Genomic DNA, 13,596 nt, shown 5'->3' with positions numbered 1-13,596 from the left:
CATAAGCCAGGCCACCTGTCCTCAGACAGGATTTTATGCTGTTTCAGGGTGCATTTGGGTCTCTGTTGGAGGCTCAGCTCAGCCACTTGCTAGCTGTGTTATTTTGGCCAAGTCACTAAACTTCCATGAGCCTTGGTTTCCTAGGGACAAAAATGGGGATATTAATGATGATCTCACAGGGTGTGAGGATCAAGGGACATGATAAAGAGTTGCATCTCAATCATGTGTCAGAGTGGACTGTGTCCTTAGGATTCTGACACCAACTCCTGAATTGGAGAACAAAGGCAAAAGAAATAGAAAAAAAATTAAACTTTCTTGCAACTTACTTGACAGGTACTTGGGACAGGGGTGACCTTCCCCCAGGAACTCAACTGCTAGAGGCAATGTTAATATTTTTCTGGAGGCAAAAGACATCCTTACCTTGACAGAGCCGACCTCCAGGATCCTTTAAATCTTCTTTAACATATAAAAAAAAATCCCTTTGGAAACTTCCTTTATCTCTACCCCCACCCAAGATATTTGTTAGCAGTCATCTTCCAAAAATATGGTTCCCTGATGTATGCCTGAAGGGTCTCACGGCTAATGTTTTACTAGACAATAGTAAATGCCCCGTCAAGGTTCTGGAAACCTTGCTTCCAAATTCCTTAGAGACTTACCCTGGCCCTAACCCCCTCCCAACTAGTCACTCCTCACCACCCCAGAGTAGCACTTTCCGCCCACGGATCCTGTCCCCGTGCTTTAATAAAACCACCGTTTTTATACCAAAGACATCTCGAAAATTCTTTCTTGACCGTTCACTCCTGGACCCCAACATTTCATATCAATTCTGAAGTGCGGGGTTTTTTTCCCCATACCACCGAGCAATTCTGACATCTACCAACCAGCGGGGTGTCCTACAATTCAGCTCAATCCTGACATTATTTCCCTGGAGAGAGATCTCCCTGGAGATTTATTGAATCATTGGCCATTAGAGCTTGAACTCAAACTCCAGCCCCTCTCCCCTCCACAGAGGTAGAGGGGATGGAGGAGGGTGGGGATGTGGGGGTGGGACTGAAAGTTCCAACACTCTAAATTACCTGGTTGCCTCCACTGGCAACCAGCCTCCACCCTTAGGTGCGGTCCACCTGTCATCTCATTACCATGAGAGAAGACACTTTCCTTAGCTCCTCACAGGAAATTCCAAAGGTTTCAGGTTTTAGTAGCTCTGTGTCAGGAACTGAGGAGGACTAAAATATATAGATATATATATAAAGTTTATATATATGTGTTTAAGTTTATTTGTTTATTTTGGAAGAGAGAGAGAGAGAGAGAGAGTGTGTGTGTGTGTGTGTGTGTGCAAGCACGAGTAGGGGAGGGGCAGAGAGAAATGGAGAGAGAGAATCCCAAGCAGGCTCCATGCTCAGAGCCTGACGCAGGGCTCGATCTCAGGAACCATGAGATCATGACCTGAACCGAAATCAAGAGCTGGATGCTTAACTGGCAAAGGAACCCAGGTGCCCCCCCCAATATGTATTTCTTACTATAAATCACAATATCAGGGGTGCCTGGCTAGCTCTTGCATGGTTATTCAATCTCACGAATTGAGAAGAGCGAGTTGTAAATTTTAGCCCCATGTTGAATGTAGAAGATTACTAAAAAAATGCTGTTAAAAATGTTTAAAGTTTATTTATTTATTTTTGAGAGACAGAGAGACAGAGAGTGCAGGTGGGGTAGGGGCCGAGAGAAGGGGAGAGAGAGAATCCTAAGCAGATTCAGCACTATCTTTGCAGAGCCTGATACGGGGCTCAAACTCATGAACCGCGAGATCATGATCTCTGAGCTGAAATAGGGAGTCAGGTGCTCAACCGACTGAGCCACCCACGTGCCCCCCATTAAAAAAAATGTTTTTAAGTTTGCAAACAAAATCAATAAACTTAAAGAAATAAGGGGCAGCCTGGCTGGCTCAGTCAGTAGAGCATCTTGATCTCGGGGTGGTGAGTTCAAGTCCCATGTTGAGGGTGGAGCCGACTCAATAAATAAACATACAAACAAACAAAAGAAAAATAAAATAAATCACAGTAGCGCACTCCTCCTTACAGTGACTGAAGTGATGCCTGAAGGGACGCTTTCCCAAACAGGAATAGCCTTGAGAACATGCTAACTTCATTTATTCAAAAAGCGTTTATCAAGCACCTACTATGTGACAAGCATGGTGCCCTGATAGAAGTAATATTCATAAATGCTGAAATAACTACTTTATCACACGCCAGCATGTTGGTAATGAATATTAGGAGTCTATTGTATTCCCGACAGGGTACTAATTGCAAGCATCATCTTATTGAACCCATACAGCCGTCCAATGAGGTAGACGCCTTTATTACAGTTTGCAAAATAGCACACCGAAGCTTGGAGAAATTAATCAGATTCCTTAAGGTCATGCAGCTTGTCTGTGGTGTACCTGGAACCCAAATCTGAGTGGCTCAAAGAGCCCTGGGCTCTTCTTACCCAGGGCTCCACAGAGGTATTCTAGATTAGAAATGTGGAAATCAAGATTGGTACAGTTAGGCCCCCTTGCACGGTGTGTGTGTGATTCTCTTGCATGGTTATTCAGTCTCACGAATTATATTCAAACATAATTGTGGGTTGAAGCTAAGATGTTTGGGTGGGTGGGTGGAAGGAGGATTTCCCACAATAGAGTGCATTGTCATAAAAGAACCTATAATGGGGACAAAGAGAATTCTCAACTCAGAGCTCAGGTAGCAGCCCAAGGTTGAGTCAGGAAATTCTCTCCTCCGAGGGGTGGACTGCTGGGACGTAGAAGATGACATCCACCATTTTGAAGTAGCCAGGAACCAGGAAGGGGGGCAGGGAACCCACTATCTCCCTCCACAAAATCCCCGACCTCCAAAACCAGCACGGAAGGGAGCTGGGGCTCACCGTGTCCAACTCAGAGGTTCATCCTCTTCTCGGGAATGATCTAGTAACTACTGCTGCCTGTCCTCTGGGGCCGCACTTTTTTAGGTTCGGCCTGAGAGAAGGCACAAGACCTGTCGTGGTCCATCCCTGAGTGAGCAGGGTGTCTTGAAGTCACGGCCCATGGTCCTGTTTATTTACTGTCTGCGTTTATTTTATATTCGCTATGCCCTTAATCAAGTCTTATCTAACTGGCCCAGCCTGGTTTCTGGCAGGCAAAGCAAAAGGTCTTGTGTTCAGGCTTGAACTGGAGCATCAGAGAGGTTGTAGGTTTCCTGACGCTTTGCCAAGCAGTGTGTCCCCTGCATTCTCTTTGGGAGATAGGCTGGGACAGCCTTGGCTACCGTGAAGTGATAGTTCACTGAACTGCTCTGAGGCCCTGACGTCCCTAACCCCCCTCCCTACCCAGAGTAACTGATCCCCGGCTCGCGGATTCCCATAATGGTGCCAGGAGTAACCGTGACCTAGCACCTCGTCACTGAGTGCATATCCCTGTCCTGCAGACCAGCAGCCTGCTGTCAGGGGAGGTTGTAAAGAATGCAGCACCTCAAGCCCACCCTGCACCTACTGAATCAGGATCCGCATCTTGACAACACCCCCAGGGGATTCATTGGCACAGGGAAGTTTGAGAAGCATGGATCCAGGGCAGTGGCTCTTAACCTGGGCCCGTGAATTTCAGTGAGGAAGGACATTTTATCACGAGTTTCACTAACCGCTAACCAAAAGGTAGCGTTTACTTCAACCATGGATGCAGGCCACACGTCACAGAAGTATTAGCAATACCTGTCACTTTGTCACCAGTCAAAATTATGGCCATTTTCATGACACATTACAGCAGGATCTCGAAAAATAGCATATATTTCAGCACTGCTTCAATATTACAGTAGTTAGGGGACAGCCGGCTGGCTCAGTCCGCTAAGTGTCCCGCTCTTGGTTTCGGCTCAGGTCACCATCTCTCGAGTCGTGGGATCACATCAGTCTCTGTGCTGACCACATGCAACCTGCTTGGGATTCTCTCTCTCCCTCTCCCTCTGCCCCTCCCCCATCAAAATAAATAAATAAACCTAAATAAAAAATTAAAAAGTAGGTTTGATGGGGCCCACACTAAGGAGTAAAACCAAGATTTCAAGTTGGGGGATTGCTGTCGTCAGTCCATTAAGAACCTAGCTGAGTGTCAGGAAAATAATTTAAGGCTTTGAGACATCCGCATGGCTGTTACTTTTATCACCTCCCCCCCTCTGTCTCCTGCAGTGACCCGCAGTAAACCCTTGAAAGGAAAATGGCCTGGGTGCCTGTCTTCAGGGGCTACAGGAAGGAGGCACTGGGAAAGCTGGCTCTCTTTGCAGCCAGTGGGTTGGAGAGTCACAGGGGATGAGAATGGGTGGTAGCAGCTTTAAAAAGGAGGTTTCGGGGCACCTGGGTGACTCACTTGCTTAAGCGTCTGACTCTTGACTTCGGCTCAGGTCATGATCTCACGGTTCATGAGTTCAAACCCCGCATCAGGCCCTGCACTGTTAGCACAGAGCCTGCTTGGAATTCTCTGTCTCCTCTCTCCCTACCCCTCCCCTGCTCACTCTTTCACTCTCTCTCTCTCTCTCTCTCTCTCTCTCAAAATAAGCATTTAAAAATAATAATAAAAATAAGGAGTTTCCTGTGGGGAAGGATCACTGGGCCGGAGGGAATGGTGAGGGGCTCTGGGGAGACATGAGCCTGAGGTGTAAGAGCAGGCCTTAAGGCTGATGAACTCCACAAACCGTTTAACATTGCTGGACTTTTCAAAGGTGCCCGAAGGCTGCCTTGATGCAGTTGTGGCAAAAGACCAAAGTTAAAGTCTGCTTCTGCCCATGAAAAACATAGGGAAAACTGTAAGCCAGATTCATTTGCCCGTCGTGAGAGCTTCAGTGTTTTTGTGTTTTTTGTTGTTGTTGTTGTTTTATCTACATGCTGGGAACAATCACAATGGAGGAGCCTTCCTCACTGGGGGGGGGGGGGGGGGGGGGGGGGGGGTCAGATGGCACAAGGGTGAGAAAGATGAAAGGCCTTGCTCTGGAAATGAAAGCTACTGTTTTCTGTGAGCACACTTATCTTCTGTGTTACTTTCCTAGGGTCGTCGTAATAAAATGCCCTCACCTGAACGATTCGAACAGCACAAATGTATGGGCTGCCTAGATCAGGGCATCAGCAGGGCTGGTTCCTTCTACGGGCTGGGAGGAAGAAGCTGTACCATACCTCTTCTCTGGCTTCTGGTGGTTTGCTGGCAATCTCTGGGGTTCCATGGGATGTGGATGCGTCACCCCAATCCCTGCCTTCGCTTACAAGGTGTCCTTCCTGTGTGTGGGTCTCCATTCAAGTTTCTCCTTTTTGTAGAGACATCAGTCATGTTGGATCGGGGGCCCATCCAACTCCAGTATGACCTCATCTTGACTAATTACTGAGTCATGACCCTATCTCCAAATGAGGTCATCTTCTGAGGCACTGGGGGTTAGGACTTCAACATGTGAGTTTCGGGGGGACTCAGTTCAACCCCTAGCACCTGCATGAATTCATTTGACACTCTTCTGTTGTGGGCAGCCCAGCAGAGTACACACGGAGGTTAGGGGCAGGGTGGAGTAAGGTGGGGCTGTTCCAACTCTACGGGCAGGTTCAGCTTGCAGCTGGGTCGACTCTTCCACCTCCTCTTTCATTAAACACTTAAATATTTTTTTATAAATTTTTTTAAATGTTTTTATTTATTTTTGAGACAGAAAGAGACAGAGCATGAGCAGGGGAGGGGCAGAGAGAGAGGGAGACATAGAATCTGAAGCAGGCTCCAGGCTCTGAGCTGTCAGCACAAAGCCTGACACGGGGCTTGAACTCACAGAGTGTGAGATCATGACCTGAGCTGAAGTCGGACGCCCAACTGACTGAGCCACCCAGGCACCCTAAACACTTAAATATTCATGTCTACACATTCCACATACAGAGGATATAAAAATGAATAAAATATTGTCCTTGACTTCAAGTGAAAAGAGAGACAGGCATGTAAACAAATCATCACAAGGCAGTATGATTCACACAATAGGAGTTACGGGGCAAAAAAGAGGGGGTCCAGGACAGGACTGTAGGGAAGGCTCTAGGAGTTAGCAGCGTTAGAACGGGAAATCTTTAAGGATGACTCCTAGATTTTCAGCTGACAGGAGGCAGAGGCATTTCAATCAGAATGGAAGTACAATGGCCTGGCTAAAGATAGGGGCTATAGAAGACAGAGGTCAAAGGTAAGATGTGGGGGCGCCTGGGTGGCGCAGTCGGTTGAGCGTCCGACTTCAGCCAGGTCACGATCTCGCGGTCCGTGAGTTCGAGCCCTGCGTCAGGCTCTGGGCTGATGGCCCGGAGCCTGGAGCCTGTTTCCGATTCTGTGTCTCCCTCTCTCTCTGCCCCTCCCCCGTTCATGCTCTGTCTCTCTCTGTCCCAAAAAAAAAAAAAAAAAAAGTAAGATGTGGCTAGGTATTAAGGGGGCTATCCACGACCTGAAGAATGTGAGCATTATCCTACAGCATAGCCGCACAAAACTCTTCCTCCACTGTCAGCTCTGAAAAGGCAGTAATCTTGGGGCTTGTGGGAAACGAAGCCAGAGTGTTGGGCAGGGGTTAGCCTAATCCCTGGGACATAGCAGGTGCTTGACGAGTGGATGGATGGATGGATGGATGGATGAGTGGCTTCTAGGCAGCAGAGTGGAATGAGAAGAGAGGCTTAGGGTTGGGATGAATTTGGAAGCAGAAAAATGCAGTCGGGATAATTTACTGCAGTCTAGGCACCTGTTGAGAGGATCCAACTGAACCTCCCAGAAGTGGGGCGACACCTGTGGCCTTACAGGGGCTGGAAGGAAGGTGGGAAAGGTGAAACTATGGATGTATTTGTAGGGTTGGAAGTCGAGGAAGCTCTTGCCCCCTGACTTCCATTATCTCCATGCAGCCTGGTTCCTGAGGGAGAGCAGGGAAGAAGCTATGGGAGGACTTCTTTTGGCTGAGGAGCCTTGAGAGAGCAATCAGGGGGGTCTAAGAGTTGGACTCAGCTGCCCCCAGGTCAGAAGGGAGATGCTGACTGTGGTGACGAGCCAAGATTGGGGATTTGGAAGGCAGGTGCCATGGAAGAATAAGGAGATCTGTAGTGGGTTAAATGGTGTCCTCCCAGCACCTGACGTTCTGCTGTCCGCCCAGAACCTCAGGATGTGACTTCACTTGGAAATAGAGTGTTCGCAGAAGTAAGTCAGGTAAGAATTGAGATGAGATCATACTGGAGTAGGATGGGCCCTAAATCCAACAACTGGCGTCATTACAAGAGACACAGAAGGACACGGATGCACAGGAAAGAAGGCCGTGTGAAGGTGGAGGCAGGACTAGAGACAAGCCAGGAGCCACCAGGAGCCATAAAAGGAAGGATTCTCCCCTAATGTCTTCAAAGGGAGCACAGCTCTGCCAATACCTTGATTTTGGACTTGTGGCCTCCAGAACCGTGTGGCGATGAACTCCGCAGCTTGTGGTTCTTGGTGACGGCAGCCATGGGAAATCAACACTGGGCCAGACCACACAGGCCGGTGAAGGTCGTTAGGTCAGATGGTACACCAAGGAGCAGAGACCGGGTCAGGAGAGGAGCGAGGTCAGGAGGAGCCGAGAAGTTCAGAGGGGGGTTAGGGCTGAAGGTCCCGGGGAAGAATGACCGGTTTAGGGCAAGACTGAAAGACTGGGAGATTTGCAACCAGAGAGAGGCATGTTTGAAATGAAGGTTTCAGAGGTGGAGCAGCTCTAGGTGATTATAGCTACCTTCAGATCTGCCTGGGTGGCTCAGTGAGTTAAGCGCCCGCCTTCGGCTCCGGTCATGATCTCGCAGTTTGTGGGTTCGAGCCTGGCGTCAGGTGAAGCCTGCTTGGGATTCTCTCTCTCCCAGTCTTTCTTGGTCCCTCCCCTGCTTGCTTGCTCTCTCTCTCAAAAATAAATAAATAAACATTAAAAAAAAAAAAAAAAGCTGGGCCATTTGAGGAAATTCAGAAGGAAAAACGCCAAGCAGAATCTTAAGGCAATTCAGTGACCTTGCTACTGCAAGCCAGAGAAACTCTCTGAGTTGCCCCAGGGCCAGGAGTTACTCCATTAAACAGCAAAAGCCCAAAGGGAAATGCAGGACCAGTGCCCCCTCTTACACATGAATCTCAGCTCCCCCACCCCACACCCCGTCCCTTGTTTCACCCCATTTGCCCTCTGCCAGCAGCTTCTCCCCAGGCCCTCTCCTTAGGCCAGCCTGCCTCAGATCCCAGCTGCCTGCTTCCTTGCCAGGGGACACGTGCACGACCTCTCCTTGCTCCTCTCCCTGTTTCAGGCTGTTCCCCACCACTTGCTCCCAGGGGCTTCCCTAGCTGAGCTGTTGGGGGCTTCTCTCCACGGCTGTCACGCATGGCCTCCTAATGCACAAACAGGAAAGAGTGTTTGCTCTCGGGAGGTGGTCAAGAGGCAATGAGGAAGCTACATTTCCTTCCATGCACACCAGGCCACCCACCTCTCAGCTCCCGTAGTCCCCCATGGTTCTTTCTCCTTGCACCCCAAGAGTGTCAAGGACATAACCCCCTGACCAGGTAGGTCTTCCTTTGCTCTGCCTCCAGCCCACTGCCCTTTCCCCTCCACTTCCCCCAACCCTGCCCCAACCCCCAGCTCTTTCTCCAAATCCACCAAGTTGGGGCGGGGGGTGGGCAGCTTAGCTTTCCTAACCCAGTGCGAGGATCAGCTAGGACTAGTCCAAGGACCTTGCTTGCCAGGGTGGATTATGTATTTAATCCGTGAAGGTATTTGTCTCCCAGAAGATGGCTGACCTCCCAGAGCATCCTGTTCATCTTCTCTTGGTATTTAGGGGGACAGGCAGCTCTGCTTGACCGTCTCTACCTGAAGGTCAGTCTTCTTCCTCTCCCCCCTCCTCTGGCTTCTCCCCAGTACCTGGGAGTAGGGCTTTCATCCAGCTCTCTCCCGTGAGAAAAGCCCGCGGCTGCAGAGAAGATGAGGACCTGGGGAGGCAAAGAGGCTGAATATGTCAAAAAGCAGTGACAGTTTCTAGGGTGTGAGATGTCTGGGATGGCATGGAAGGGGGTGATTATTTTGAGTCACCACTGATGAAATATTTATTGAGCAGTGAAGGAAAACGCTGCAGAATAAAGCATGGAACCAGCAGCTGATTTCAGATCCAGGAGTCCGAATCCTTACACTATTGCCTTGCTTTACAGGGACAGCAAGTCCTCTGCCCCCTCTGGGTGGCACCTTACAGACCTGGTAGGACAGGTCCAGGGCTTTCCCGAGCTAGTTAGTGGAGGAGGATAGTGTCCAGGGGGCTGGGAGGGAGCAAGGAGAACCTCTAGCCGAGCCCCATATATTAGAGATGAAGAAGTGGAGGGACGCCTGGGTGGCTCGGTGGGTTAAGCGTCCAACTCTTGATCTTGGCTCAGGTCATGGTCTCATGGTGGGTGAGATGGAACCCTGTGTTGGGTTCCGTGCTGACGGCAGGGAGCCTGCTTGGGATTCTCTCTCTCTCTCTCTCTCTCTGTCTCTCTCTCTCTCTCTCTCTCTCTCAAAATAAATAAGCTGAGAGCTTATTTATTACTGAGCTGCCCCAAAGCAAGGACAGCACCAGGAGCCACCCCAGGCCCTGGCCACGATCCTGTCTATCCACTAACTAGCTTGGGAAAGCCCTGGACCCATCCTACCAACAAGAAGCCATTGGCCTTCCATCCAAGTAAGTCCAAGAGGGGCAGGCTCCAGCGGATGTTAGGGGGCTTGGTCAGCCTCCGGCAGGAAACAGGACGCTCAGCTGGGATGGTAAAGGTTAAATGAATGGAGAGACCATTTGCAGAGGTGAGACAACATTAAGAGAATCAACAAGGAGCATCGAGGCGGCTAGAGAGCAACAGCAGGGAGCTGTTGCCAATGCTAGGCCCAGAGAGGTGCTTAGCAAAATGGTACCGTCAGGACCAGTTAGAGTCAGAGCCCTGCAAGGGGGCCACCAGAAGAAGCCATAATCATAGAATCAGGCAGGGCAGGGGAGGAGTGAGTGGAACAAATACCCCAACCTCTTTCTCACGGCTTGGGGATCTCCTGCTGAAACTTCCTATTCATCTAACTCAGACTGGAAGCCAGACCACGGGGAGCCCTATGATACCATCTCCAGAGGTCCAGTCTCCCAGAGCACAGAGCAAAGGAAAATGGGTGTTGGGTTGGGAACAAAGTAAAATTACAAAGCCAGCAGGGGGAGTGTTGTGGATTTTATGCTCAGGAGAAAAAGCAAATCCTTAGGAGCCAGTAGTCAGTATGAATCCTGAATTTATGGCTTCTAGCTGTGTGACCTTGAGTGAGTCACTTGACCTCTCTGAGCCTGGTTTTCTTATTGGGGCTAATTATACACTCTTAATGGAATGGCTGTGAGGCTTAAATGAGGTGCCTTGTGTGAAAGTGTCACCCATACTAGGTGCTTATCAAGGTCAGTTTCCCTTCTCTTCAGAGTCCCCCTTTCCATGCTCTGCTGGATCTTCTATTTTTTTTAATTTTTTGAATGTTTTATTATTTACTTTTTAGAGAGAAAGAGACAGAGTGCAAGTGGGGGAGAGGCAGAGAGAGAAAAACACACCCAGAATCCAAAGCAAGCTCCAGGCTCCGAGCTGTCAGCACAGAGCCCAGTGTGGGGCTTGAACTCATGAACTGCGAGATCACGACCCGAGCTGAAGTCAGATGCTTAACTGACTGAGCCACCCAGGCACCCCCAAGGGCTGATGGAGCTAAGGCACTGGGGTAGAGTGTGAAATTGTGAAAATACACAGGCTTAAGATCTGGACCCAGGCTCCTCGGCTATGAGCTGCATGACCTTATAAGTCACTTACTCTTTCTAACTTTGTTTTCTTAATAGTAAAAAGGAAATATCCAGCTCATAAGGTTGTTATGAGGTTTAGAAATCGTTTAAGTTAAGGTACCTAGTAATGTATTGAGCTCATGGTAAGTGGGCCTTAAAATCAGACTAATTGAAATCTCATACCCCTACTTGTTAACCATTTGACCTCGGAAAAGTTTTGGGATCTCTCTGAGTCTCAGTGTTGTCATCTATAAAGTAGAAATAATGACAGCACCTTTCACTTAGGGTTGTGGTAATGACATGAAATATTCCAGGCAAAGAGTCAGCCCTCAAAAGTTTGCCGTTACTGTTGATCACTGCTGAGATCAGTGTTGCAAGGCTTTTTTCTCCAGTCAAGCATCCAACCCCTCTACTTGGACCCCAAGGTTTTTACTAGAGAAAAGCAAGCAGGGGCTGGGGAAAAGAGAGACAGCTAACCCAGAGGGGATGAGTCGAGGGCAGGAGGATGGCTTGGCTTGGCTGGCAAATGCCCTCGCCCAGCACAAGCACACAGACACGAGGTTCAATTAAACATTCAGCCTGTAACTCTCCCTGGCCCTCCTCCACCAGGTCACCCAGACAACAGAAAGGACTGTCCTGCTTTCCCATACCCACTCGGGGTGGCCTGATGCCTTGTCGTGACTCTGGCTGGCTTCCGTTGGATAGAAACAGAGGCAAGGGGGGACTGTACAGTATGACTAGGGCTGGAACTGTGTCCCCTTAATAATAATATGCTGAACACTCACGATGTGCTGGGCACCATTGGAGACAACGTGATTGGCTGTCATCAATTTCAACAATATTGTGAAGTTAGTAATATCGGGAGCGGAAGACCAGAGAGGTTAGGGAATTTGGCCAACATCACACGGACGGTAATTGGCAGAGTCCACATTTAAAATCAGGTCTGACTGTTCCCAAAACCCAAGCTGGGTCAGCCGTGCCAGGTAGCCTCCCGGAAGGATGGCCCATGTGTTGAACATCAGTGGAGGGGGTTGGGGAAAGAATGGGAAGACAGGAGTGAGGAACGAGCTCAGAACAGGTGTGAGAAAGTATGGTCTGCCATCTCTGGTCATTTCCCTGGGAGGGTTGGGTGCTGGGGATCTCTGGGGCTCCTTCCCCTCTGGCACCCTGTGAGCCAGACCCTAACTACCAGGGCCCTAGAGAGGAGAGAGAGCAAGCCCTCTCCCCAGACTCGAGAAATGTGCCTTCTTTCCTCCGCTCCATCGTGCTCCCTGGGGGTGTTGATTACTTTTCCTACCCTGAGCTATGGAAAACTTTGTAGCTAATGACTTCCTGTGCTAATTCTCTCAGAGGTGGGTCCCAGAGGGTGCCTGGAGAGCAATGGTGGGCTTGCAGAGAGCTGGGGTGGGGGGGACTTTCTTACATCTCAATATCACAAGTACTTTCGAGCACTTAACGTGCCCACCCATCAAGCAGGTCTGTAGCCCTAAGTGCTGGCTGCCCGGCTGGCTTCAGGGCTATGGGGATGGGCTGCTGGACCCCCGTGGCCTCAGTCAGCCTCTCTAGAGCACAGGTGCTCTTTTGGGACCCCTGTAGCCAGGATAAGAGGAGAGAAGTAGAGAAACCCAGGGGCACCAGTGTGGTCCGTGGGCTCAGCCGTGGGGTTGCACGGGTGGGGTAAGCACACAGCGCTGGGTGCCACTCAGAACTGGACTCCAAGGCTGTGTTCTAATTCACCGGTTTCCTCACGGATTCTGCCAACGCTTCTGGAGAGCTTCCTCTGATGTCAGCCTTGTGTGGGTCCAACTGGACACCATCCTGCCCTCCAATTGCTTCGGTCTAGCAGGAATGATAAAACATGTGCACACTAAAATAAAAGAACAAAGCATGAAAATTACCCAAACTTGTCTTGGGCATTTAGGAGTTACAAGGGTTCAGAAAAGGGAGAGACAGCGGGTGCGGCGGGGCGCTTATATAGCCCTCACCCTCATGCCAGTTGAGGTTCTAAGTGCGGGGCACCCTGTCGTCTCAGAGCCAGTGGAGGGGCTACTTTCCCCAAGGGCCCAAAGCTGGTAGGTGGATTTGACTAGGCTGGGAGGTGCTCTTAACCCCTAGGTCATTATGCCTGCCCCCACCCTGCCCTCATGTCTTACTACCTGATTTATGTTACTTTTTTTAAAGTTTATTTATTTATTTTTGGAGGACAGAGAGAGAGAGAGAGAGAGAGGGGGAGAGAGAATCCCAAGCAGGCTCTGCACTGTCACTGCAGAGCCCGATGCAGGGCTCGATCCCACGAACCGTGAGATCACAACCCGAGCTGAAATCAAGAGCGGGACGTTTAACGGACTGAGCCACCCAGGTGCCCCTTACCCCTTGATTTTGAAACACAATCACAAAATGAGCACGGATGCCAGCCCTGGTATTATGTTCAGTGTTTAAAAAATCAGTGTATCTACAGCATGTTTGGCGTGTCATTGCTAGATTATAAGCTACAAGGAATCTCATTCAGCTACACTTATTGAGCGTCTGCCGAGTGCCAGACACTGTGGCAGCTGCTTTCGAATATTCCAGGTCAATTTGCTTCTTGCAACAGCCTTGGGAAATAGTGGCGATTTCCTCTGCTTTCCTGAGGAGGAAAACCGGAGACAGGGAGGAAAAAGACTTGTTACAGCAGTCACTTGTGGAACTTCACTCTGGACACGTTTGTTTTAATACCGACTTGCTCCTTTTAATTTTAAAAATTAACATTAATTACTGTTACGACACTTGATCTTAGCCGAAAGGCCGAAA

Source organism: Panthera uncia (genome assembly GCF_023721935.1).
Source record: "Panthera uncia isolate 11264 chromosome C1 unlocalized genomic scaffold, Puncia_PCG_1.0 HiC_scaffold_4, whole genome shotgun sequence".
Lineage (NCBI taxonomy): Eukaryota > Metazoa > Chordata > Mammalia > Carnivora > Felidae > Panthera > Panthera uncia.
Note: the sequence above shows the minus strand (reverse complement) of the source record.